At 46.6% G+C, this 5,429-nt stretch overlaps 1 long non-coding RNA gene and 1 pseudogene across 1 annotated transcript; both read left to right on the forward strand.

Annotated features, from left to right (window-relative positions):
- The first annotated feature begins 439 nt into the window (after positions 1-439).
- LOC123065953 (uncharacterized) lies at positions 440-1,293 on the forward strand. The gene is made up of 3 exons (XR_006431189.1): positions 440-592; positions 669-870; positions 995-1,293. It is a non-coding gene; the product is annotated as an uncharacterized lncRNA (long non-coding RNA).
- Positions 1,294-2,269: 976 nt separating this feature from the next.
- LOC123065954 (cytochrome P450 76C2-like) lies at positions 2,270-4,576 on the forward strand (annotated as a pseudogene).
- Positions 4,577-5,429: the final 853 nt, after the last annotated feature.

The raw sequence follows: 5,429 nt of genomic DNA on the forward strand, positions 1-5,429 counted from the left end.
GAGAGAGAGAGAGTGCTAGCGATGGCAACGGCGGGCCAAACGGATTGCCAAGCACACGCGAAGTGTATCCGCTGAGATCGCTGCCCTTCTAGATCTCCAAATCTCGCACGAAAGAAGGATCATGGGGATGGCGGCGGCGGCGGCCGGAGTCACTTCCTCCATCATCCACAGGTAACAAGTCTGTGTACCTCTCCTCCTTCTGTGCATCCCCTGTTTTCTACGAATAGCTTACTCGGTTTGGTCTCAGAGATGGTCAAATCAAAGGAGAAGAGGAGAGGCTGAGCATGTGTGTCACTGCCGTGCAGGAAGACGATGTATCCGAGCCTGTCGCTGCCGCCCTATCGCTGGAAGAGGCGCCCTCATAGGTTGTCGAGGCCGAAGGCGACCACAAGAGAAACCTCGAGGAGGTGAGGTGAACGACACAGGGGAGGACTATCCGAGCCTGCCGCTGCCGCCCCATCGCTGGAAGAGGCGCCCTCATAGGTTCTCGAGGCCGAATGCGACCACAAGAGAAACCTCGAGGAGGTGAGGTGAACGACACAGGGGAGGACGCCAACCGACTGCGCGTGGAAGACTGGAAGCCAACGTGCAGGTTAATCTCTGCAGCACCCCACCCCTCTATATCCAAGATTTGGTAATGTTAATGACCTTTCTGAACATATGGGCAGGGACAACGTGAACATGCAAAACCAAATAAGAAAACGGGCATTGACGCTACTATGATTTGTCATGTGCTAATGAAATTTGCAACCCAAATTTATCAAAGAATGGAGATCTCACCTCATTCATAAGGACGAGTTGGCGATGCTGGGCGGCGATGGCCAAGATGATGCGGATCGGCAACTGGACGCCGGCACTAGGATAGGGCAGGTCGACACTCCTTTTCTCTTTCTACTTGTCAGCCTCTCGAATGTCCTGGAAGGAGCTAGGGATTGATATTTTGTTGTCGTGCTAGCGATTATCTCTCAACCATCGCTCCAACCTTTTTCTGCAGTGAGCAACGGTCGATGACTAGGGTGACATCCACAGCAAGGCGGAGCGGGTACCAGGAAATTAGCAATCAGGGAAGCTTCCTCGAGAATCTTGTTGGTTAGAAGTTCATGCATGGATCGAGTCATGTAATAGTTAGTTTTGATTAGCATATGTATTACACTCTGCCATTAGTTCTATTGGTCCTATATTTCTGTCGGTTCAGTGGATGTCTTAGCTTGGTCCTCGTTGCGTACTCGTGGTGTGCTTTCTACGACTGGTTTGACGATGGATTTATGCTGAACTATTTTATTCAACTTCATGAATGTGTTTCTTGACCCTGTTCTGAATCTTTCTAATTCTTGGGCGTATGTGTGTATGTATATGGTTTTTGGTATTATCTATTAAAATATCCATTTGAAGTAAAATGGCATACTTATAAATTTAATAAATTTTCGTATCTTCATTTCTCATTTCTTATGTTGCAAAAATTGGAAGTTGTGAGGTAATTCCGTAATTGCGCTACAGCCAACTAGAGGCATAATGTTGTCGGCTGCCACAAGAGTGAAAGTCCGTCGGGCGGTGCCTCTGTGGGGTCTCCAAGACAATGACGATGAAATGAAGCTACAAGACCAGCCTGCTCCCTCTAGGGATGCGGCAACCATCAATGGACAGAAATTCCTATTCTTGGACCTTGAGTTCTCTCCTCTCCCAGCTTGCACTCGTGACTGGCTAGAGAGCAACTACCGCATTCATGGTAGGAGATATTGATTCTTGGTTTGTGTTCTCTGTTTGTCAATCTTGAATTTGATTATTTGGTCATGATGCTCACACTGTTAGTTTATTGATCTCCCAGGTTTCATCAAAGTTTCCACCAGTCTGATTCTTCTTCTGGTAACTCTGAGTGCTCAATGCAATTATACAGTGAAGAGGGACTGGTAACTAAATTATTGTTTGTTCTACAACTCCAGAATATTGTAGCGTTGCTGCACTATTTCTGGCATGTCTCTATATTGCCATTGGATGCCAAGCGGAAAGTCTCAGTTATCTAACAAACTAAATAGGTACTAGAGGAATTTCTTGTCTCCATAATAATTTTTTAGCTATCCACGGGAACATTTTGGTTGTTGCTCAGATGACTTCTAAGTTATTTTGGTAATTTCTAAACACTATGTTCATCTAATCTTTACAATGCCTCCAAGTTCTGGTAGCAGTATAAGATGTTTGCTTACATTAAGCAATACTTATAATATACACAATATTGGCCCGCTCATGACGCTCCGCCTCGGCGCCCTCACCACCGTCATCGCCTCCTCGGCGGACACCGCCCGCGACGTCCTCCAGCGCCACGACGCCGCCTTCTCCGCGCGCTCCGTGTCCGACGCCGCCCGCGCGTGGGCCTACGACAGCCTCTCCATGGGCTGGCTCCCGCCGAGCAGCCCCCACTGGCGCGCTCTCCGCAAGCTGTGCTCGGGGGAGCTCTTCGCGCCGCACCGCCTCGACGCGCACCAGTCCATCCGCCGCGAGAAGGTGCAGCAGCTCGTGAGCCACGTCGCTCGGCTTCGCGAGAGGGCGCCGCCGTGGACGTCAGCCGCGTCGTGTTCACCACCGCGCTCAACCTGCTCTCCTGCACCATATTCTCAGCCGACATCGCCGACCTCGACGACAGACAAGGGACGGGGCAGTTCAGGGCCGTGATCGCAAGCTTCACGGAAGTCGCCGGGCTGCCCAACTTGTCGGACTTCTTCCCAGCGGTCGCGCCGCTCGACCCGCAACGTCTGAGGAAGCGCCTCACCGCGGTGCTCAAGCGGCTGCATGCCATATTCGACGAGCAGATCGAGAGGCGCATGCGGGAGCGCACCGCCGGCGAGCCGCCCAAGGATGACTTCCTGGACGTGTTGCTGGACTACCGCGGCCTGGAAAATGGCCGGGGACTCGATCGGGAAATGCTGCGCGCATTACTTGCGGTATCTTCTTTCGCTTTCAATAATTCTCGGTGGACTAATAAGCCACTTAACATTGACACTGTCATGCCTAAAGTTGCACTGTTTGAAGTTTGCAATTACAGTCAAATGCTAATGCAATTCTGGATTTATAGTTTAGAACTTTACATACAGTGTAACTTTGATGTGATCATGGATTCATGGTTATATGAGGGGTCGTCTAAAGACTTAGAAGGTGGCTGGGATTTTTTAATGGGGCAAACTTATAGATTGAAGGTTCCTCGCTCTGATTCCAGAAAAAAAAAAGGTTCCTCGCTCTGGCTAATTCTCAGTGCGGACCAAGAACTTTCCCTGAAATTACACGCACTTAAGATAAAGTTTCATTATATGAGGTTGTGTGATGTTTGTGTAATTTAACTTTAGTTCATAGTTTATACACCAAGTAACATGGAATGACTAGATGAGGATTGTGAGCGTTGATTTAAGAATTCAGACATGTGATGTGACTGCCATTAAGAAAGTATAAATAGCCAATTTGCACGATAGATGATCTCTTCTTAAGTGACATGTGATGATTGGATGAGAAATTGTGAATGTTGAATCAAAAGTTTAGGCATGTGATGTGACTGCATCAAGGAAAAAATCAAGAAAGCTACAAATAGATGATCCCATCTTTTATACGCAGCGTGCTCAAACACGTGCATGCTTGAATATTCATGTTTTGATTCTATTCTCCATTTTGCTTTGGCGTTTGTTAATTTGGCCCTTGGTTATCATTCCTCTAGCTAACAGAAAAGTATAGCGCCAGGAAATATATCGCATCCCACATGAAAAAGAAAGAATATAACACATTACTATTTTTTAGACTCGATTAATCCCCTTGTTTTTGTCAAGCAGGATTTGTTTATAGCTGGAAGCGATACAAGTGCAACAACCTTCGAGTGGGCAATGGCTGAGTTGCTACAAAACCCATCAGCCATGGCGAAAGCTCGTGAAGAACTTGCGCAGGTGATTAGCTCCAAATCAGAAATCGAGGAATCGGACATTGGCCAGCTCGAGTACATCCAGGCCGTTGTGAAAGAGATGTTCCGCTTGCACCCTCCCGCTCCATTCCTTATACCCCGCCAAGCCGAAGCGACCACGGAGCTAAGAGGTTACACGGTGCCCAAGGGCGCGCGCGTGATGGTGAACGTCTGGGCGATTGGCCGAGACAGCGAGTTGTGGTCCGAACCAGAGAGGTTCATACCGGAGAGGTTCTTGGGGAAAGACATGGATTACCGAGGCCGAGACTTTGAACTCCTTCCGTTTGGTTCTGGCCGACGGATCTGCCCAGGGATGCCGCTGGCTGTGCGCATGGTGCATCTAATGCTTGCGACACTGCTGTACCGGTTTGAGTGGAGGCTTCCAAGAGAAGTGGAGGAAAATGGGGTGGACATGGGGGAGAAGTTTGGGATTGTGCTAGCATTGGCCACCCCTCTCCAGGCCATAGCTGAATCAATGTAACTCAAACGGTGCTATTTCTGTTGGCATTTCGGTACTTTGAATTCCATGGAGCATGGAGTCCCTGTATTGAGAGAATCGAGAACCAACACCTTCAACCAATCCACTACTTCCTTTCTCTTGTTCGCACATTGGAATAACTATGATGTCTCGATTAGTGCAGGTTGCTAGACAATAATTTCAAGAGTGAATTCCATTTTTTACCTTGTAGTTGTACATTTGTGACACATATTACCCTATTTAGCGGAACTTTTATCGAAATGTCAGATTTTGGAGACTTTTAACACGGTTTTACCCCAGTTTTACATTTTGTCTGTTTATGGTCGATAGGATCGGCATGTTGTGTCATTGATTTGTAAAAAAAACTGTAAGGATCGGAGGGCATCATTGGCGATCTTGTCCAAGCTTCTCTTGTCTATCTGTTCCACTCCTTGTGGCCGTCCACATGTTTTTGAATACAGGGCGTCACCTCACACCTTACCTGATGGACACGCATCAAAAAACAAGGGTCCAAAGATTTCAAAAGGGGTATTCTAGACGAATTTTTACTCGAAGGGGTAATTAGTGTCACAAATGTATAAATATGGGGTAAAAAGTGGAATTCACTCTAATTTCAATCTTAAATACATGCTCTTTTGACTATAGTGCATTATCAACTTTACAAGGTCTAGATGGATGATATTCAGACATTTCACAGTGGATAGTATCATAGACCAGTATTATAATGCACTATACCACTTTAATTGCTACTCCCTCCTTCCATCTATGTAGAGTCTAATGTGTTTTCTTAGACTACCTTTGACTATTGATAAGATTAATAGTGAAAATCATATCATTGGAACCTCCTTTCACGTACGGATTTGACGGTATACTTTGTGTAACTTGCATGTCATATATTTTTAGTCTATCATTTGATTAAAGTTAGCCACGAAAAATGAATTTGACCCTATATATATGGATAGAGGGAGTACTCTTTTTTGAACAAGGGAGGGGTCTAGTAGGACCTAAATCTATGTT

This window comes from Triticum aestivum, chromosome 3B (assembly GCF_018294505.1).
Source record: "Triticum aestivum cultivar Chinese Spring chromosome 3B, IWGSC CS RefSeq v2.1, whole genome shotgun sequence".
Classification (NCBI taxonomy): domain Eukaryota; kingdom Viridiplantae; phylum Streptophyta; class Magnoliopsida; order Poales; family Poaceae; genus Triticum; species Triticum aestivum.